The 23784-nt window shown below is 35.1% G+C and overlaps 1 protein-coding gene and 1 non-coding gene across 5 annotated transcripts in view; both read left to right on the top strand.

Moving 5' to 3' along the window:
• LOC149084819 (protein couch potato-like) overlaps window positions 1–23784 on the top strand; it is a 278831-nt gene that overhangs the window by 156905 nt on the left and 98142 nt on the right. The gene's annotated exons all lie outside the window — the stretch shown is intronic.
• On the top strand, window positions 1738–1811 carry TRNAT-GGU (transfer RNA threonine (anticodon GGU)). Its single transcript has one exon. It is a non-coding gene; the product is annotated as a tRNA-Thr (tRNA).

Below are 23784 nucleotides of genomic sequence, written 5' to 3'. Positions count from 1 at the left end.
TTTCTGACTATTTCCGCAGCCAAAGGGTTGAGGTACAGTCAATAGATTGACTATAATATTGATGAATGACACCGAATATTTTGAAAACGTATGAAATGGTGGGGAAAAAAAGGGGGGGGCCATATTTCGTAGTTTTCTTTCGGAAATTTCGAAGCCGCTGATTATAAGTCGCGTGTCACGAGTTCCGTTTTGGGAAGTGGCGATACCCATAAACATGGAATTCTACGACTGTTTTAAGAGAGCGTCACGAAAAAGATATGCCGAGTGTGTGTTTCTCTCTCTCTCTCTTTCATGGCGTCTCTGTTGACAACTTAAGAAGCGATCACTGAGGGCAGAAATTAGTGGTTCGTAATTTTTGACAGCTCCCGACCACTCAGAGTACTTTTGCAGAAGGTTTCTTGATTAATGGAACAGCGTCTGCAAGCAAGCTATGCTCTTGCTAATGGCAACGGGGATGGAAGGTAAAAGAAGTTGTGCTTCGCGCGGAAGCTCTAGAGGAATCTTGCAGTAGCGACACTCTCGACCGAAATCCCTCCTCAAATTAAGACGTTATCGCTCTTCGCCTTCTGTAGGACCTATTCTCCAAGAAAAGACAAATGGTTCGCACTCGAGAACCCAGATTTCCGGGAGGAGAGCAACCAAGAATAAAAAAATGCCGGAGTGTTTGATTTCGAACAGAGAGGATGGGAGTCGTTGTGATTTTTACCACTTAATGGGCTGAACGTTGAGTTCGATCGCGGCCATTCGCTTTATCAATTCACAGCGAGGGAGACACGCGCATCGTGATGCTCCATCAAAGAAAAAAATACCCCGCGATTTTCCTCCCTGATTCTTATTTTTCTAAATATTATTTCACGTTCTAAAACTGTTAAGGTATCCGACTACGTTCGAGAGCACTTTTTTATAAAATGGTACTGGAGTGAGCTTTAATAACTTTTTTTGATGGAAAGTGTCCCAAAATGGTGAAAATAATAATAGATTTTGAACTACCTATATGCTATTTTCTATGGAAAAGTCATTTTTTATGTCAAATTTTAAGCACAATTCATGTAATATTCGAAATATGATTGCAAAAAATTCTATTAATCAAATGATTTGTTATTTTCACAGTCCATTTAGCTAGTAATGGTGAAGGTAATGAACTAAACTTTAAAGAATCGTATCATATGCTCATAAGTTACAATCAATTATGTTAATGTGCGTGTGAATTTTTTGAAATTTCGTTCTACATATCCTCTATAAAACACTAATTAGACAAATGTGTATGATAGACCTTCGATTTTAGTTCATAGCTTCAACAATATATACCAAAATATCATATTAAAATTTCGTAATGATGCAATGAATAGAAATTTAGAAATCATGTTTCAAACGCGTAAATGTCAAAAATCGCATTCTTCTTAAAACACGTTTAAAATATTCATGGATTACTTGTATGTAAAAACGCAGCACTAAAGTGGAAGTAACTTTGGTTCCAAGTGCTACATAAACAAAACGAGGCCTGTCTTGCAATCACAACAAACAGAGTGAGATAGATGGCTTTTTCTCAGCCCGAGATATCAAGGAAACAGTTATTTTTCGGATATTTTTGCTGAGGTGAACTCGGAAGAAAAGTCATCACGTCTCCGCCGGGACTCGAACTTTGAATCCCAGCGAGAGGCTAATTAATATAGGCTACTAATGCCTCTACTTCAGCGCCTCACGCCACAGTGCGTGAAATAAGGAAGGCAGGGTCACGTCTCCAGTGGTGTAGATGGTAGCATGCTTGCCCGGTATGCAAGAGGGCCTGGGTTCGAGTCCCGGCGGAGACGTGATGACTTTTCTTCCGAATTTGCCTCAGCAAAAATATCCGGAAAATAAGAGCTTTCATAAAAAAATAAAAGTAGATTTTTCTTTCAAGATGACGTTTTCAACGTAGTCAAATATCTTAAAATACTTTTCATCAGCAACGTTTAAACCCAGTATGGGGGTTCACAACCCCCCCCCCCCATGAAAAATAGGGCAGGGAGTCGATTAAAAATTTTAACTGGTCAATCAAAAATTTGTAATCGATTAATCGACTGATTAATCGAATATTTTCAAATGATAATCATTCACATCACACGTAGTATTGGTGTAACTATATAACCCTAGCTGTTACCCACCACTTCACTCACGTGGATCTTATAATTCTCTTTGAAGACCCTTTCGAGGTATAATTTTGATTTATAATCTTTATGGAGTCTCTACGTTATAAAATAAAACTACTGACAGAATTCCTTATTTATAGTTTAAGCGATTCCGGCTCAGCGATGTTGAATTAGTCAGTCACTCAGGATATGTTTTTTCATGTGTATAGATTAATTAATGCTATACATTCCATTCATTTGACGCATCTATCTACTAACGGATGTAAACAAATATAGAATAAATTAAGAAGTGGAGGAATACCACTTGAAGCTATGTAATATTCGGAATATACTTTTTTTTTTCATATCCTGGAATTTCTTAACTTGGATCTTGTAATTTTTTGATTCAATTTTTGTTAGGTTAGTCACACTGATTTCGAAACTAATTTCAATGTTCATACTGTTAATTTTTTCTCTTGAAACTGCTCTCTAATTTTACTGGTGGCAGAAGGGAGCTAATGTTTCCTAAATAAGAAAAATGCTGTTCACGGTGGAAACAATAAAGTTTGGTCTCTTATCTTCTGAAACTTCCATGAAACTCAATTTGAACCTAAAATTAACAAACACATCACCAGTTTTCGTTATTTTTGATTTATATATCCCATGTCGAAAAAAGGCATCAAAATATTCATCCAAATATTTTAAATATGGTCACTTATCTGAATATATATATGTGTGTGTGGGGGGGGGGGACATAATCCAAGACATCTAATCGGTTAAGTTATGAAGTTAAATAATGAAGTTAAAGTATATATAAACTTTTAATAAAAATTTTAATCGGATTGATTGAGTAGGTTAACTCGACTAAAAGTTTTAAATGTAATTAACATTTTAATGTGTTCAATGCAATTAATTTTTCTATTAATCGAACCAGCTCCCATGAAAACGTATTGAAAAGGTGTTTTTCAGGAAATATCTATTCATTTTTACCCATTTAAAGGTATCTATTTTTCAGGAAAAATATCTATCTAATAATGAATTATTATTCAAGGGGAAAATTCAATGCCACCGAAAAAATTGTGACAGTAACCAGCTAGCTTGTGTAAATTGGAACCGCCCTCAACGGTAACTCCCCGTTAAACGATACTTTTCTGATCACCAGTCCCGTGCAATAGGGCTTTAATGTATTTCATTCTCCGTTAGGGACAGTAAAATCAGACAAACTATAATTATTTTTTCCAAATTCTAATTTATTAAGTTTTGTCCATAAACCGAGAATTTATCATATTCAACTAAGGTTATTTTTAATCCCAAGCTCGTATTGGTAAATATATTAAACATCAATTAATTATATAATCAACGGAACGGTTACTATGGTTCAGGATGGCGAGTTCAAATGGTAAAGTTGGTTTTATATGTTGATACGTGTGAAGAAAGCTCTTAAAATAACGAGACTGATAATGTTGTTATGAATGATCACCATATTATGGCATCCGAAAATTGAGGATTGCAGTGCTGAGGTTGAACACAACAGAATCGACTTGGAGAGAAAAACTGATATGGACCAAGACGGTGTACCAGAAACCCCCAAATAGTTCATAATTCCCACCCATGATCAAATAGGCCAATCCGATAGATGAAGATATAGGCGCTTACATACATTCTTGTTAAAAAAAAAGAAAAAAAAGAAAATTGGCACATCCCTTCCAAAAAAATTAATGCTCTGGATATTTCTATTCCTATTTGAGAGCACGATTTTTCGGACTTAACCATCCCTAGAGAGTGCCGAATAAATCAAAGGTTCTAGTAATCAGATAACTTGCATATTGCCCTAGTGATTAGAGTGCTGAAAGCAGGTCTGCTACCCCCACCCCATGATCTCTCCAAGTTTTTTCTATTCCACTGACTTCAATTTACCCATTTAGCATTTGTACTCAGCAAAAGAAAGCATACATAACCTCGTCCCCCCCCCCCCCCATAATGTTCGGGAGAGGAGAAAACTCCTTTAAAAATCAACTTATATCAACTCCTCAATATGAATATTTTTTCCCCGATTTCATTTCCAAAGTGGCCGTTGTTTTCGGAGGTTACCCGTAATGTGTAATTGGACGCGTTTGGTTCCAACAGAATGTGGCCGTTGTTCCAACATTGACGTTGTTCGGAGGTGGCCGTTAATGGAGGTTTAACTGTATATAAATTTGTTATGAGACCGTGTGGTCTCATACAAATACAAAGGTCACAACAGGGCCAACGAGATGGCTGAAAAAAAAGATGCCATAAAGAATATTTATGTCAAATATAACTGAAAAAAGAGGCCCAGTAAACTTCAAGATGCACATATGTATGTACTGTAGCAAATTGAATTTTGATATTTAATTTCATCAAAATTGAATTTTGATACGTGAATCTCGGATCTACATGCGTATTGGCAGTCACTGATGGGTGGTGTATATTACATATTATTATTAGTTCTTTCCTTTCGTGATATATGCTTTTATATTGAGTTACTGCATTTTGGTTGTACTTGACATCTATATTTTTTAAGGGCATCTTTTTTTCAGCTACCTCGTTGGGTAATTTGCCTGTTGTGGCCTTTGTGTTTGCTTTTTTAATTTTGGTAGACACCATTAACATTTTATGCGCTTAAATGGACTAATCAGTTTTCACTCATATTTTGAAGCCCATCCGAAATAACTCCACAGGTTCACGCATGTCCCGAATTGGGTTCAACATTTACTCCCGTTAAACCTAAGAAATGAAACATCAACACTGGGCTGCTTCACAAGCCTGTCCATTTATCATATTACACAAATATATACGCTTATGAGGAAATCTCGCATAACAATGGTATGATTAAGTTTCTTGGTATACCGGTGAAAATTTTCACTACCGTCGTTATATTCTTGAGCAATATACTTGATGCAAAAAATAGATCGAGACACGAGCGAAAGCCCAAAACAAAACCGTCGAAAAGAAAAAAATATTCTCCGCAAGTACGTTATTAAAATCTAGATACCCTTAATAAGCTGTTCTGGTCGGTTATATTCCAATTAGGAATTCTACCTGAGCTTCAAATTCTCCCCGCTCTCAACAAAAAAAAAAAAAAAAATGGAAAAGAAAAATCTAATCATTTGCATAGACCCTTATAGAAATTTTTCTTATATGTATCTGGAGCTATGAATAAAGTAAATCAGGGAAAAAATAAGAAGGGAAAAGAGAGTTATATTATTTTGAGATCCCCAGTGTTTTGTCTCAATTCAAAAAACTCTATAGTTCAAGTGTGTAGAATTTTTCATGAAAAGATAAGATATTTTTCAAGTTTTCCTCAAAGTCTTCACATGAACTATGTCTTTTCACAAACAAAACCGTTCGAAAAGTTTTTTTGTTGTTTATTCCTTTTCCTGAATATACGAGATCTATTTTAAACAATGCTTTTCATATACTCCACCAAGGGACTTATGCTTTTGATAGAAGAACAAGGATTTTGCATTTCCATTGTCTTGTTCAAGGAAACAACCACGCGACTCTAAACTTTGTTGAGTTTCCCTTCTTTTCAATTTTTTTTTTCCGGGACGGGGAAAGAAATTTACGTTGAGCTTAATATATTTGAAGTTATATACAACAAATCATGCCAATTTTTCTTCAAAGAGACAGCCATCCATTCAACTTATGCATCGATAGTAGTTTATAGGTGTCGCCATCTTTTGTTTTGAAGTAGAAAGCGACGTAATTGTATGTTTCTCGTACGGTAATACGCTTCCTCTCGGATAAAGTGCAACCATATCTTATATGAGGATATTCTGAATAGAAGCTAATGGATGGTCACATCCCTGCCGATACATATCCGTATACGAATATGATAGATAACGAGATGTCACACTTCTCACGAGAAGAAGAGAATAACACGTCAGGTAACTGTAGGAATTTGGACATTGGCTCTTCCCGATAGAGATGACTCTCCAGCCGGAGATGTTACGATTAGCAAACTATTTTCATTTTTCTGCACCTTGTATTAGGAATATAGAACCTATTTTTTTATCCGATAAAAACGTTTTCGTTCTATGATTAACTCGGAAATATACAGGGTGCATAGCTATCAGCATGCATCGCAAATTACTTTGAGAACCGTTAATCTTATAGGTATACTTCCAATTAGAAAAAGTATCCAAATAACGTATGGCACTCAGATATGTCATTCATGTTGAAAGGGGTTGTATAGTTATTAAAAAATGTTGACTTTTGATACGGACACCCTGTGCTCAAGAACCGAATTAGGAAGTTGTTTCCCTGTCTCTCCTGAGGCCGACAAAAAATTGTACATATCTAAGTGCAGGTCTACAATGAGTGGTTGTTCACTAAGTTATTCAAATTAGAAAAACGGTAAAAAATTGGGGGGGGGGGACAGCGTTAAATACAGGTAAACCGATTTATACGCATTTAACACTGTTTTATCGAAACTTTCCTCTATATTTCGCGTTCGAATATCTCAGCGAATATTACCCTTAGAAACGTAGATATATTTTGTTGGCATCAGGAGAGACAGGGCAACAACTTCCTAATTGGGTTTTGGGGTACACGGAGAGTGTATAAAAAGTTAACCTTTTTATGTTAATAACTATACAACCCATTGCAACATGAGTGACATATCTGAGTACTACACGTTATTTGGATACTTTTCTAACTGGAAGGATGCCTCTAGGATCAATGGCTAGCTAGTAAAATACCATATGCTCTGTTGGCTAAGCACCCTGTATAGGAAGTGTGGAGATGATCGAATAGTCGGATAATATGAAATACTGGGTATTCTCCGCAAAATGAAACAGAAATAAAATACTTCAAAATGCCCCGTGATGCTATAGAGTCGGTGTCGCTCGGATGCCACCATCAAGAGAATATTTGTTTTTCCACTTCCATAAATTTAATCAGATAAGTTTTCAAAAGTGTAAATCAGTTATTGGAAATATGCCCAATAATTTTAAACTAAGCATACTGTACATCAAAAGGGATGCATTTTATTTTACTGTGCTCACTTTTTAGCCAGTCATTCTTCCAGTTACATGTGGGACGATTTTTTTTTAAAGATGGTGTGTCGGGTAGTATGGAATATAACAAGTATAGTCTGATCATCTGAGTTAGCTAGAATATAACCTCAAGATGTTAAGTTTAGGAAGATAGAAGAGGAAAAGAGGTGTAAGGGAATAATATGTATCCCGTTCTTCGTGGGTCTCTCTCGATCTTTTTTTAGGGCAGAGAAGGAAGATTGCATTTGTGACTCTTTGTAAACGGACTATGATACCACCACATCACCTACCAAAACAAACGATGAAATTTTCATTTATCATTGTCACATTACACACTAAATATTGTTTTTGATCAATTTGAATTAGTTCTCTTTATTTTCAACCACCGATTTGAAATTACCCGACTGTTCCGTATTATCTTCTAGAAATGATTTTTTTTTTAAAAATGTCTTCATTCTCAGGCATGGTATGTGTTTTTAAATACAATACACATGTTCAAGCAAAGACAAAAGATTCTAAATTTTCAAAAAATACAGATTTCATGTTTCTATCATATTTTAAAGTGGAGTAATCGGAAAAATAAAAATGTTATTTCATATTACCCGCACTTCCTATACATCAGGTCTGGAAAAATTCCATGCGCCATATATAGTATGTCGATTATAAATTGATATTGGCGCCTAAAGTTTTCTGTGTGTAGTTATTGAATTGTAGCCTGAGAGAGAACAATAAATTTTTGGAATTTATAGCAGCATATCTGTCAACATTAAAGAGGGTCAATATACCCCCTGAAAAAGTAAAAAAAAACCATTTTTTTGGACCTTTTTTCGGGTGAATTTTTTTTGGAGCCTAAAATTTCTTCTGGCGCGTAGATTTTCTCGCTATTTGTCCAGCCCTGCTATATATTATGTATCAGTTACAATGTTGTTGAAGCAGCTTTCGGCTTGTGGTTTTGGTGTGGCAGAGCCCTTTTGATAGCTCACTATGAAGCTCGTGGTATATGGGGGAAGAATTATAAAATGCGGATGATTCTAGCGCACATGAGAAAACACATTTTCAGATGAGAATTTCAAACCTCCGTTCATTGTTTCCGGATTTATTTGAAAGTTGTAAATTCTTTCTTCGGTAGAATAAGATGCAGTATATAGAAGTGATCCCTATGTCATTTAGCGTGAAGTCAATAAGTTATATAGTGCGATGGTGTATAAAAACCAGTTGTGTTCTTTTGATCCGTATGCACCGAAAACGGAAGCCATTTTCATTTTCACAGCGTGTCAGTATTACAAATACGTTCCGATACTACATACCCCATATTTTATTTTTCGTTCTCTTGCGGAATATGTTATATCATTTTACATCACAGAGCGTGAAGTTACAAACTATATAAAGCCTCTGTTCCACACCTTTACAGGCTTTTCCTCCCAAAAATGTGAAATTTGAGAAGACATCGCCGTGGCGTTGTTTAGTTCCAGTTTTCGGTCGAGGATAGCATAAAATTTTTCAGATGAATAATATACAATTTTTCAAACCAAAACACGAGCTAAAGTAGTTTAAATAAATACAACCTTTTCGTAAAGGAAAACTGCGTGTCTATACGTATCGCGATGGGTATCCATACTCTAAGCAGGTCTCCAGTCGCGGTGAATACACGCTGAAATATTAATGGTATTCTATCAGGAAAGTACATGAGAATGGTTTTAAAATTCAGCTAGAACTGTGCAAGGGAAAGGATATCAGGATGATTCGCTACACAGGGAGAGATTGCACCAGTGAGATGGACTTGGTGAGAGGGAGACAGATATGCAGTTGACGTCGGAGTGGTGGTGGTGGAAATAGAGGTAAAAGGCAGCAAACAATAGGAACTGCAGCGACATACTGGAAATGGGGTTCACATATAATCGCCAATAGCTAAACCTCTTTATGCTTTCCGGAAAATTCGAAGTCTAAATCCGCTTTTCGTCGTGCAGCCGGGGAATTCCCCCGTGATCATACAGCAGCCAAGGCTAGACCAACCAGTTGCAACGAGAAACGACTTTGCCACACACACACGACAATGCAGTGCAATGCCCAACCCCACTTCTTCTACTTCGAGTCCTTAACCTCGTACACTGCTTGCTCTACACCGTTTCTCTTTAGTGAAGTAGCTAGCAAGGAGTAACCGATGTTTTAGAGTTTTGTGCTCATGGTATGTGTTCATCTCACGCTCATTCTCCTCCACTTCTCTGTTCGGAGAAGCCACCCCTTCCCTCTTTTTGATTACATCCCTCTCTCTAAAACTCGCACTTCCCGTCATCGCAGCATAGAATTGAAGCCAAGTCAAAAATTTATAAAATTTTTACCTCGGCATACTACATATTTGATATGTAATACGAAAATGATCCTTCTCAACGACTTCAGTACCGTTACTTGAACCAAAAAAAATGATCATTTTGCACATTTCTTAGCAAACGATAGTCAGCATAAAGCATTAATTATGCTGATAACCTAATTTTTATTACTTTTGTGATACTTTTCTGAGATTCTAGGTTTTCTTTAAACCAAAATTTTAATTTTGTGTATTAAAATGAATTATTGAAATTTTTGAGTTCAAGTAACCCCTACCTCCGGGTTCGTGTTACCTGGAACCAAGCTACATTTCCCACGAAATAAACAATTAAATAAGTAATGGTGTGAAGTAGGGCCTAGGATCTGAAAAAAGACCCCCAAAGACATTTTAGTTGTAAGAATGTTTATGTAATTTGATATTAAATTTGAAAATGCATCATAAAGTCTGTGATTTTTAATGAAATATTTTACATCACTTCATATATTTCTAACTAGTCCTAATAAAGATAATAATGAAAAAGCAAGAAACTGCTTTGGAACTGACAACAGCTGCCTTTTCATTAGTTTTGGTGGACTAATTTTCTTTCTCATGTCGCAAAATCTTCTTCACTAGTAAAAACGACTAGATGTCCAGGTCTTTTAAGTAAATCATTCTTCAATCGCCTTTTTTATAGTAGACCTACTTATTTTAAAGTGGGCTGATGCGTATTTCAGAGACATTTCTCCTGATCTTACAGCATTAAACATTCTTCCAATTTTTTAGCTGTAAAATCCACGTACTTTCTGCTACCGGGAGACCTCTTGTAATTTCGGGGTATTTTTGGTTTCTGATCCGCAAATAAATGCACATGAACAGCGGCTAAGCCAGTTAGTGACAAAATACCAGAAAATTGACAAAAGCGATGATATCAATTATTTTTACGGTGAAATTCGAAAATGTATAATTAAAAACACAGCAAGGGAATACTTGGATCCACTTCCTAGCTGGGTCAAAGGAACTCCATTTTTAGTTTTGTAGCACATTGTTCGTTACTTATAATTTTTACTGTGGTAAGTGGTTCTCTATCTACCTACAACTATTATTATTTTCTTAAGGACTATATATGAAATGCAAATTTCTCTCTCTCTCTCTCTTTACTGTAACTACAGTGTGTAAAAAAAAGTGAAGGTGAAAGTTATCAGGTCACAAAAAATTAGTGTTTTTATCACAAAGGAACATAACCTGAACTAAAAAAAGGCGGGAAGAGTGGAAATGCACGTAGTATAGCACCTCAGGCACTAGATAGTGATACTACCTGTTGAAAAGATGAGAAATCATGTCTATATTTGCGTAACTGCAGACCAAGGAGTGATTTAAAACATTTCCTTTGTCTCGGTCGTTCATACGAAAAGTTTGAAATCCGGCACTTGAAATTTTAAATAAAAAGACAGTTATACGAATTCCGTAGTTATTTATTTTTAGAACGGCCTTGTGTGTGTGCATAAATATTCGAAAACAAATTATATACTCCAGAGTATGCTTGCATCAAGAAAATAAAAAGTCTTTAAATATTTACAAATGCTTATTAAGACAAAGTCGTTTCTTTATTGTTTAGAAACGAAGAATTATCCTGAATTTTCTTGAGCATAGTTTCTTATCAAAATTTCCATAAAATAGCTTTTTTCGTTCTTGCTTTCAAGCTTATTCCTATTCAAGAGTAATTTTCCGAAAAAAGAACATGGTACATTTTCTTCTAAATCGTAGAAAATAAAAAAAATTCATTTTTTTAAAAAACGTTCAAGCATAGTAGGTACTGATGCATTTTAGATACCCTAAACGCAAGATGCTTTGGCCCATTTTTTAAAAATTTCAAATTCACATTCCAAAAACTTAATATCGTTACTACTTTTAAGTTATGGTAATCTTTATTATGTCGATAGGCTATCTTATATTATATATATGTAAATAAAAATCATGCATTTTAAGTTGAGCTAATTAAAAATATTGAAGCATTTTCGGCCACTTTTCCTATCTTAAAACATTAAATGAAAAGTTTGGGTATTTCTTGAATCTGAGCTAGTTATAAAACTTCAATTTTCTATAAAAAAATTTATATTTCAACCTGTATTGATCATAAAAATGGCAATTTTTAGCAATAGCAATGGTTTTTTTTTTTTCATTTTTATGTATGTCTTAAAAATTCACCAAAAAAAAAGACCCCTTTTAACAGGGTTTGAAAGCTTAATTATTAAGAACTAATAATCACACATTTTGTCACGTGAATAGCAGATTCTAGTTCTTCCTCAGCAGTAACAAACTTGGGATGACCAGGTTTTCCTAGAGAATGAATTTTTAAGTTTATTTTTTAAATGGTGCCTCGAGGTATTTTGAAGTTATCTGCAGCTTGTGTGTGTGCGTGCAGTTAATTTATTTCAATAGATCTACCAGCATCAAACAGTTTTGAAGGTGTTGTGTAGCCTGCATTACTTTGATTTTCAGACTAATGCTTGTATTTATATTTATATGTCATCTTTCCAGCCTGGAAACAAAAAACTTGTCATAGGATAGACTTTTAAAAAAAATGAACGTAACTATTCATGTTTAGAGGATGTTGAGAGTTATCGCGCGCGAGTTAGATGACCAGCTCGTCCTTGTCAGAAACATTCCTGACACAGTGGTACAACAGAAACGGTGACATGACTACATGACTACAGAGAAAATTGCTACTTCAGGGAGTCCCACATCGAGGGGGTTAGTTTACCAACCACTCGATGAGTACTAAAAAAAAAACTGCCGTTCGAAATCGGAAATAAATTGTAGGCCCAGGACTAATTACTCCTCGTGTGCAGAAAATTATCGTGGTGCGACAAAAATGATCAATGATCAACGTAACTATTCAATGCATAATTATGTTCTTAAGTGTACTCACAGAAAAATTACCGAGGGTTTTATAAATACGACCTACTTTGGCCCATCAAACCAAAACAGGATGCATTTTTGAAGTTTTACCAGAGCTTAAATGTTCCATTAATGTTTTCGGAAAAAAATGAAACGAAATTTCAAACATATATACTACAGTTGAAAGCATTAAGGGGTCTTATACCTTTTAACATGGTGAAAATCTACGCTCTAATAGAAATATCACTAAAAATCCTATTTAATCATTGATTTATTTCAAGTTTTTTACATGTTTTTTATTTTTTGTGCTATCCTATGATGGTATAAAGTTTCACATATCTTGGATACTTAATTCTTTGTAAATTTTTAAAAACAGCTTGTACATGATAAATTACCATAACATGGATGTAAGTGCAAAAACATTTAATTCAAAATTAAGGAAATGAGTTCATGAAATGAAGTAAAAGGTTGATATTTCATTGATTAAATCTGATTTGAAATTAAATTTTGAATATTAAAATTTTTGAAATTTTAAATTTTAACCTTAAAATTTAATTTCAGATAATAAATTTAAATAAATACGATTCACAGTCAATGAAATTCTAACCTTTTGCTTCATTTCATGAACTGAACACAGTTTCCTTTACTTTAAATCAATTCTTATTCAATTACATTGATGTCGAAGGGCCGTATTAAACTGTAGTCTCACAATTTTTGGATAAGAGATCAATATAGATTGGTTAAAACCAAACCTGAATTTAACCAATCCGTCTCGATCTCTTAACAAAAAATTGTGACCAGTTTAAACCATGTCGGTTAATACTGCCCGTAGTTTTTTATCATGAGCGGAAGCTTTTTTGAAAATTTACAAAAAGTTAAGTATCTAAGATATGTAAAACTTTATACCCAACAAACGATAGCCCATACAATCAAAAACATATATAAAAAAATTTGAAATAAATCAAAGGTTAAATAGGATTTTTAATCATATTTTTATTAGACCACAGTTTTTCAGCATGGTAAAGGTATTAACTCCCTTAAAAATGTGTTTCTAATTAGGCATCTACCTAACTTCATACAGTTGCATTACGACCCCCAAAGTTGAAAGTTTTGAGAGGTGAAAAAACCACGTGTAATCACAGCATCCAAAACCACCGCTCTTGCTGCCTAGTCAGGTCATTTGAGAACTAGCCAATACGCATTCAGTCACCTTGCTTAGTACCACTACCTCGAAGAACTAGTTCCGATTTTTTTTCTACGGTAATTGTTAGAGCAAGTTTTGTTATTTTATCGTTTTGGGCCAAAAAGGGTTCCAAGACAAAAGTAGCGTGGGTTCACGGTATTCTAGTCGCAGATTATGCTACATATACCATGCAATACATGTACAATGAAACCTCGCTACAACGATACTCGATATAACCATAAATCCCTTTACAACGATATTTTTTTCAGATCTTGTTTGGAATTGCCTATAGTCTAATAATAGATTCATCTGCATATAACAATATCCTTTACAACGATAAATCCCCCCTCTCACCAAATATATGGTGATATTTTTTATATTCCGCTCAAAATGATTAAATTCAAGAATTCAATTTTTCGTTCGCTTTTTTTATTCTTACTATGGCATCCAATAAAATCGATATTTTGCATCACCTGATCACCTGAAAGTACAAATACAAATACGAGGCCACAACAGGCAAAATGCCGCAGCAACCCAATTAAAAATGCAATTGAAGAAACTAAAAACTATATATACATGATAAAATATTATACAATGCCCATAAAAATATTTGTTTTTTCTATGAAAGACACAAAAGTGCAATGTTGTAAGCAACTTTACAGGGACAATGCATCTAAATTAATTTTATTAATCATCTAATCAATTACAATATTCCGTAAATACCTAAAACTTATTTTCTGTGGTACCAGTGTTCGCCAAGACGCATCGAAATTCAATTTTACGCCTCCAAACTTCGATGAGGGGTGAAAATACTCTTTCGAATTTTAGCTAGTTTTTTTATAGAGAGTTATTTTTCCGTCTTCCTAAAAAATACTGCTCTTTTTTTTACAAAAATACGTATTAAAATTTTGGCGAGGAGTGAAATATCACTCTTCAAACATTTGTTTGCGGAAAACACTGGGTGGTACTAACAACGCTGATTCAGAAAATATGTCAACAAAAATGGAAGTTTTGGTCCCACATGATGATAATATTGCCTCTAGATATAACGATAATCCCTCTACCACGATATTTTTTCTTGGTCCGCAGAATATCGTTATATCGAGATTTCACTGTACATATATTTTGGCCGAATCGCTATTTTAAGGAGCTGGAAAGGGAAAGGTGAAGGATCTTTCCCCATTGATATCAGTTGGGTTTTGTACAAGTAGGATATTGCAGAAAATTCTTTGTTCGCGGGATCACCGTTCTCAATATCTTTCATCATTTGAGAATTTCGTTTGCAGAAGCAAACTTTCGCGAACAAAGATCCAGGCCAACAAATACTAGAAACAGCAGTAAAGTCACGGAAGAATTCGGGCTTGAATGGTCATGAGAGGCCAGAATATACATACATGACATACATCTGCATGTGTATTTGTGTTGCTGCCGCACCGACTTACTCGGAGCATGCTTTATTCTCTGTAGAGAAATAAACCAATACTTATATATAGATGATGCTTGTGGCTTGTGTAGAGTAGTGGATCATCGACAATGCCTCTCGCGATGTTTCGAAAAGATTTGTAACTTTGGTGACCCCTTGTCTTCCTTTCGGTGAGTGGATGATGATCATTGAGCTCTCTTTTGGTCCATTCTCTCCTCCGATACGAGTTTGTTCTCCCGAAGCCTCTTCCCGTACTTTCTACGCTTTATGAACATCACGCAAAGAGATCCACGATCGGCGCTTTCTTTAAAAATTTCACAGAGAAATGAATGCTAGACACGCATGCGTGCACGCACGAACATGTCTCGGATGTCGCAAAGGATTTCACTCGAAACATTAAAGCTTACATACCATTATGTTGTAACTACGCCGGATGAGAAGATTATACAGCAAATATATGAAAAATATCCACTCGTGAAACAAATATTACTTGTAAAAAATAATTCTAACACTTTTCCGACTGGTAATTTTATTTCGCGCGAAAACATCGCCGTCCCATTGTTAATACTCTTTGGAAAAATATGCTTTTCATGATAAAAATGAAATGGTTAGTGATTGGTCAGTTGTGTATTTGTAAATATATTTCTTCTCCATATTTTTTATGGTCATTTTTTTTCCATCCACCTCGTTGAGCAGTTTGCTTGTTGTGATCTTTGTATTTGTATTTATGTATGCAATATTGTTGGCCGAAGAGTATACTAGAGAATATGTTTGATTGTGACAAGATATTGTCTTGTGCTGTACAAAAATTCGGCGGTCGTGGAGAATTGATAATATCAAAAAGGAGTTTGTGTGTGTTCTAGTCAAGTATTATATCAGAGGAGAGAAAAAAAAACTATACTTAAAACAGTCGGTAGAAGCAAAAATAGGATTTAGTTTTTAGGGGTGGTTAAGTTTATACGAAGGTTTTTTTTAACGTCTGGCTGATGCAAAGATGAGTTTGGGAAAGAAAATTCAAATGCCTCCGCGGGGAATCGCACGCAACTCCTCTCACATACCGGGTGAACGCGCTAGACCACTACGCTAAAAAGACTTGTATGCGCTGAACGGGACTGTACATGGAACAGTCAGACGTAACTCAGTGACCAACTCGCAATTATTTACATTGCCACCAGATGGCGACTTATCTGAAAATGACGGGCGCGGAAGCCCGGGTGGATAAGATGCTCACTTGAAGTACCAAAGGATGTTTAGAAGTGTCACGAGTTTGATAAAAGATTCGTCCTTGTCAGAAATTTTCACGACACTTGTTGTACAACAGAAACGGCGACATGACCGCAGAAAAATATTGCTACCGCAGGGAGTCGCACATCGAGTTGTTAGCGCACCAATCCCTAGGTAAGTATAAAGAAGGCTGCCGCTCTCGGAATCGGCAATAAATTGCAGGTCCCGCACCGGTGCCTTCTACCCTTGTGTGCAGAAAATGCCCGTGGTGCGGCAAAATTATAATTTTTGACGAGAGAAAGATATGTTCACTCTCAGCTATTCACACGAAGAACTATCTGAGTCGGATCTAGCTAAAATAAACTAAATAAATCGAGCACGACCAGTCTCTGTCACAATAGCGATATACGCTCTGTACCCCGGAGGGGGCGGTCGTGCAGGAAAAACTCCAGCTGGCAGTATGGCCGGGTAAGCGAGGGAACAGCAAGAGAAGAATAAAAAATATGAAGAAAATAACAATGTAGGGCTAGCTGTGGGCTCTTAGCCGGTTTTCTTGTGCAGCTAGTGGGCTTTTAGCCTTTTTTTTTCCTTTTCGCCGTGTGGTACAAACGGTTCTTGTGCTCTCGGCCTCTTGTGCTGTTCTGAGTTAGGTCCATAGATATAATATAACCATAAATCGCGCTCATGCAGGGTTCCTTTTTGTTTCCTACACCTAACCATGTTACGAGTCGGTACTTTCACGAGTGGTAAGAAGAAATTCCTTGTTATTCCAATGGCCACTCCTTGGGTAGACACCGTGAGTGTTTAAGAAATCGCTCGATATGCCGAAATCGTGCTGTGCCTTTCTTTGCTATGCATCATTTATTAAAGGTTGCAAGATTACCTTTCACAGGCGAGTTAAATTTCCCTTTCCATTTTGTATTATATTTATTAATTGGATATTTTGTTCTGCGAAGTAAATCCCACAGATAGAGGATTGAAGTACAATTTCGTTTCCGATGAAGCTTTTTTTGCTTTGTTATGCATTAAAGTATATTATTTAGATAAATAAGAATGTTTATTGTCATTGTATATTGATTTAAAATGAATATATTACGATTAAAATTATTTAAAATTGATAATTTTGTGTCTTCGAATGAGAAATATGTTTGACGCGCAAAGTTGGCGAGATTTTGACAGTTTGTTAGATGTGTATATTAGGGGCATGGAATGTCCATGGAAATTAAATTTTCAGCTCTTATGGCAAATTCATAGTCGTGGCTCATCCAATTTTTTTTTCTTGACGATCTGGCTATGGTCCGCATTGCTCCAGTTCGGGAGCCCGAAACAATTTACGTTTTTTCATTTATTTATTTATTTGGTTTTCTCACTTAAAATCACACAACAGGGTCTCGTGAAAAATCTCGCCTAGACCAGAGGCGTACGTGAGGGAGGAGGGCAGGGCCGTAACTAGACTGGGGCAACCGGGGCACTGCCCGGGGCCCCGAGCAGAAGGGGTCCTTACAAATAATGTACATTTATTTTGCAGAATTGTTTTTGCTTAAAGCCACCAAGAAAATATCTGCCCCGGGGCCTCGAGAAGACACGACACAGCCTGGAGGGATCATCGGAGGCTCTTGCCCCTCCCCCACAAGCCAACCAAAAATTAGAGAAAAGGGAATTAATATTTTTATTAAAATATTTGAAATATAAAAAAAAGCTATACGCAATTTTAACAAACTTCTGTTAATTTAAATGCATTTTGAAGGGTGCTAACTCTCCCTTTCAAAATATCTTGGGAAGAAACTTTTTGTGTCACTTAACAAAGGTCAATCCTCCGTACGTTCCTGTGTATTATAAACCACGAAAAAAACAGAAAAATAAGAGGGGAAAAATAATTTTATATTACAAAAATAGAACTACCGCACTAAATTGGATTAGGAATTTCATCTGTGAAATTTAAGGTACCGTATACATAATGATTTTGTATATTAAAATGCGCTTTATTTCCGCTTTTAAAAAAGTCAAAAAGTCACGAATAACTTGAACGTAAGTTTTCTTCACTCATTACAAAGAATGTGTCACCAAATACAAAGATGGCGCCAAGTTATGGATACCATGGTCTTCTTATTCAATTCGTCACGTGAAGGGTGCGTGCTTCAAAAAAAGAGACCGGAAAATAGGACGCGCAGTCTAGTTAATTTTATATCTGTGACTGTCTGACTGTCCATGTACGATCTTGTTCAACGCATACGGGCTCAAAGGGTTGATGATTTTGCAGCGTAGGGGTATAGCGCTCATCAAGGATGTGAGAGGACTTGGTTTCGATTCCCCACAGAGGCAGTTGAATTTTCTTTCCTGAATTCACCTTCGTATCAGCCAGATGTTAAAGAACCTTCTTCTGAGAGTGACATCACACACACACACATCTTGAGATTCACATGGTAAAGTCTGTTAGACAATTAGGATGGCTAAGTGAAAATACTAGAAGTATCAGAGTTTAGATGATCATGGAGAATCTTACGTAGCATAGTTAATCGGGAATAATAGTGTCGGGGTGAGTAATGAGGGGTGAATATTTTTAAGTTCACGCTAAAGTTCGGAAATGGGTGCAAAGGAAGACCAACAGTCATGGTTAGGGTGGGTAGATTTATTTTGAATTCATTCTATCTCGTCTATATTTTTAAGGAGTAGGTATCTCTGATTTCAGATTCATACGATAGCATGGGAGAGAAATGTAAGTTTGCTAATAGAAAAAAGTCGGACGTCGCGAGTGGATATATTTAAAGTAGTTGTGGAAAGAAAAGTTTTTGGAGTCATTTTTGGTGGATGCAGTCGACGTGTTGATTCCAGCGTAGTTCTGCCGAGGCATTTAGATAAAAAAAAATTATGATATAGTTAAGATAGTTATTGATAGAGTATGAAAATTTGGAAAAAAATATTTTCCAAGAAACTCTCATGAGAAAAGTATTTTTAATGTGATGTGAGGCATTTGCAATGATGTGCACCAGTAATTGTTTGAATTTTAGAAGTTTATGAAGAATTTGTACCTTAATCCCCAATTTGCGAAACATAAAAAGTGATTGGTATGAACTGACTTCACTGCACCAAGATGTCGTATGAGGAAAAGCCAATTCATAAGATTCGATTTCTGCAAGTTTGAAACTACCGCATATTCGATACTAAATCTGACATATTTCTATGTAACCACAAAATGAAAAACACTTGAGTATTTTTAATACCTAATTTTTCTGTTCATTTTCATTCGATTTCAACCAGAGAAGAAAATGCGCGAGCCCACAAAATCCATTTCATCTTATTCCATATTGCAGTAATTGTATTTATAAAATAGTATAAGAAAGACATTTGCTTTACCTGTTTGGATACTAAACAAAGTATTAACTATCACCAAAACTAGATTCTAACCATCTCAAACACTGCGTACGGACAAATATGTGAACATTATTTGATTCCAAAATTGTACCTAAGTATTCTGATGTTTAAAAATTTTGATTAAAAAAAAATGCAAATTTCACAAACGTAACATCAGCTTTTAAAGAGGTTTAGGTTGAAAATATTCAGTAAGTGTATTCTTCGAATGAATCATTGTAATTTCAAATATTAAAAAAAATGTTGAATTCTAAATATATCCGGTTTCGGTCGTTTCTTTGAAAGTAAGGAACGGAAAGTTTATATTCTACGTATTAGAAAAAAATGTTATGATTTCCACTTCCTGCAAATACATCACATACTTTGCATATCATAAATACCACTTCAGTTCACGGTGTTGTTTTACGAGTCTCAAAAGAAGGTGGATTTCATAATTTTTCGCCAACTTTTGCAGAGTTAAAAATGCCTTTTGATCTTAGAGTCATCATTTAGTGGATTTTTTCCGCTTTTCTTCAAAAATAAAAATAAAAAACACAACCTTTGACGTTGTGGAATTCTTTTTCCTGTCAAAACTGATCACAAATTACACAAAGTAAACATTACATAGATCATTCACGAAAAGTTTTTTTGTTCAGTTTTCACATCGCTCCCTAACGAGAATCATATTGTTTTGTGAGGGTTTGATTTTTGTTTTCTTTTATTTTATTTTTACCCAAAATTTTCCTCAACCTCCAACCCGTATCCTGATTTCTCGTTTTCCAGTTGTTTTCACATCCACCATCTCCTCCCACTTCTTTGGAATAGGAAAGTTTCATTCGGAGCGATTGCGGTTCGTATTAAAGTTCTCTCGTCTCCATCTCTTTCTTCTGTTGCAAATTAATGAGATTAGGTCCGATGAATTATGCAACGGATGGGAGAAAGAGTATCGTTTCACTTTTCACATACGTAAAAAAAAGAGAGCAGCAAAAAGCAGAAAAGAGCGCGAGGAGAAAGAGCTAAGAACAAGAAGTAGTATATACATCGGAGCTTTCTCTCTCTATGATCTTTAACCTAATAAAGTGTTACTGACTCAGGACAAGGAAACTTTTGCCCACCATCTAAGAGACTAAACACGAAACGGAGTAGCAAAAAGGCTGCTCCTGTTTGGATTCGAAAACATGCCAACATTCAACAGATTTTCGCCAAATAACATTCACTTCGAAACTACTGCAAAGTTTAGAGTGTTACGTTACACTAAAACGTATCGCATCTAATATCTATTTCATGTGCTTCTTTCAGGCAGCATAAGAAATTTATTTCAATAGAATGTTTCGGGACTAAAATTTAATACCCAATTTTCATAAATTAATGGCGATCCAAATTTAGAAGTGCCTCATATACTTGAGATATCTAATCATATGTCCGGCTTTATTAATAGATATTTTAATCCCTAATTAATAATATTGCATTTTTAATTAGGGAGTGCTGTATCTTAGAAATATATGACATCTACATTTGTTATGGATATCTTTTCTCAGCAACCTCGTTGTGCATTTTGCATGTTGTAACCATGTATTTGTGCAAAAATCATTAAAAAAAATCTATTTCGATTAGAGCTTGTAGCGGCCTTTGTATTTGTATTTGAATTGTATTGCTTATACAGGATGAATAGAGCCAACAAAAATCACATAAAATAAATGTATTGACGTAATATTGCTTTCAGATATATAACTACATCTTTGTTATTCAAACTACAGTAAGAAAACACATTCGGGTTGCAAACTCCAAGGTAAAGAAAAGAAATGCAAACAAAACATTTTAGCAAATTAGCGAAATCACAGCCACATATGCTCTGCAACAAAGAGTTGCTGTTGTTAATTGGGACATCTGCTAGAAAATTGAAAATATAAAATGGAAAGAATATGATTTCACCTAATGGGCAATGCCGAATTCTGAATTTTTATTTTCAAACTGGCTGAAGTAATGAACTTTTAAAGAATGCTTTGCACATTAGCAAAGCAATGCATTTAAGAGTTGAAATGGACAGAAATTATTCTTGACCAACGTTCGCGTATGTTTTTTCTGCAGTTTTCTTTTTCGCAGATGACATAGAATTAAATACATTTTTTAGAACAAGAAATATATGACAATGTTTGTAGTGATGTTATATATCGCCAAGAGGAACATTTTAAGCCAAACTTGCTATAGCGGACATATCTGACGTTTCCGTTTCCCCACATTCTTGCCAACGCATCCGGTAACTCAACAAGTTGTAATAAAAGAAGAAGAGGCAAAATGGAAATCATGCACTTGATTTGAATATGATTCGCCTCGGTAATTAGACTTGCGAGTAACAACGTTGTGTGCAGTCAGTCGATCATGAGCAGGTGTAAGAGATACATATATATATATACATGTATATTCACGTTTTTCCTCAGCTTACGATTTATCGGCTCCAATGCTTAAGAGAAATTCAAAGGAATGATTTTGCATTTCGATAAATTTACTTTGCATACACTTCAGCAATTTACTCAAGAAAATTTTTACGCTTTTCGTGTAGATCCTTCTATTCACCGTCTCGAGTTTTCAAATGAGTTTTACAAAAAGTATATACGTGAAAAAAAAATGTGCCGCTTTCATTAGAGAGAAGCTCGCTTCTCTCTGAAAATTCAAGTAACTTCTTGTGTGAATTTATGAATTACTTTATCTTCGTTCATCTTATTACTATAACAGCCAATGCATATTTGACTTCATAAACATATTATATTTAAGAGCACCTTTGCTCTATATATAATGCATACCCAGATATATATATATATATGATAACACAAGCTGATGAAGCAATCATTAGAATATGAGAGAAATTATGTGTTTCTGAACGATATAACTTCGTAGTTCATTAAAACTAAACTAAATTTATAGACGTACTTTAGCTTTGATCGAAAAGCTCGTAAACTAATTTAGCCATCAGAGAATTTTGATACGTAAATGTGTATACATATGTATTGCTAGTAGTGAGTATTAAATAACGTCGTCTGTAATCAAGCTTAATCTAGCATAGCCTCGATAGAAAACGTACCTCAATTGAATTATTTTAGAAATTCATAGTTATTGAAGTTGAAAATCCTTTACACATACGCGGTCATGATTAGAAATTCGATTTTCAGTAATAGTGAGGCGTAATTTGTGAAACTTTTCTGAGTTTAGATCTCACGATGAATGGGAAATATCGTCAGTGAAATAAGTTTCGTTCGCTGTAAATTTAAAGGCTAAACTTCAAACAAATGTTTGATTTCGACCAGTTTATTTTCAAATTAATAAACAGTAGAGTCTACCAAGTTTTTAGATGAAAGGTATCGCTTCAAATGTGTATATATAGACATTATGAATATACACTAACTTACAGTAGAAGTACGACACAACGTGAGGTTTATACTGACTTTTGTCATCTAATCTGATATTCAGAAAAGTCCGATGAAACGACTACGGCTTATAACGAATGATTTGTGAACATCAAATATATAATTTTAAGATAAAAAAAATATTCGGTTATGGCGAGTTGAAATGGAAAGCACTTGCAATAACGTCAATTTTTTTTAATACTAGTTTTTCCCTTCTCTTTCTTCAAGAATTGAACATGATTACTGTTATCATGGTGCATGCTCCTTGTAGCAATTACTCTAAGGCCAGAATTACACTATAAACGTTTTAGAAAAGTTCTTTTATAAAACTTTAAAAACACAACTAATAAGCGTATCGGTTACATTCGAGCGAACATATAACCAATAGTTTAACATAATATTAATAGCTTATTATTTTTTTCAAATTTCGTAAAAGATATTTTATCAAACTTCTATAGGGTAATTCTGGCCTTAAAGTAATCTCTACAAGGAGCATGCACCATGATAACAGTCATCATGTTCAAGAATTGAACAGAGAAGACATAAATGCCGGCCTAAGGTACTTATAAGAAAGAATAGATTCAAGAAAAGTCAAATGCCTTTACTTCCTCTGCGTATTTTTGAACCATATTATACACATTGGATACGTGATGATTTTACTATTCGATACATTATTACCTGAATTTTGTCCCTCCCAGTGACTAAGAGCCCCAGAGAACCAGAACTTAGTTTAAAGTCTTTTCCGAATGACCGAAAAAAATTGTGCTAGAAAAACTTCCCGATTAACTGAAAAATGTCGGGTCCAAAGGACGTGAGCAGTAGCCTGATAACAGAGAGATTTAATTGTTTAGATGGTTGACACTGAATCGTTTT

Source organism: Pholcus phalangioides, unplaced genomic scaffold (assembly GCF_987345545.1).
Source record: "Pholcus phalangioides strain wild (caught in Gottingen) unplaced genomic scaffold, Ppha-v1.0 ptg000007l_1, whole genome shotgun sequence".
Lineage (NCBI taxonomy): Eukaryota > Metazoa > Arthropoda > Arachnida > Araneae > Pholcidae > Pholcus > Pholcus phalangioides.
Note: the sequence above shows the minus strand (reverse complement) of the source record. Positions and strands in the feature narration are given on the sequence as shown.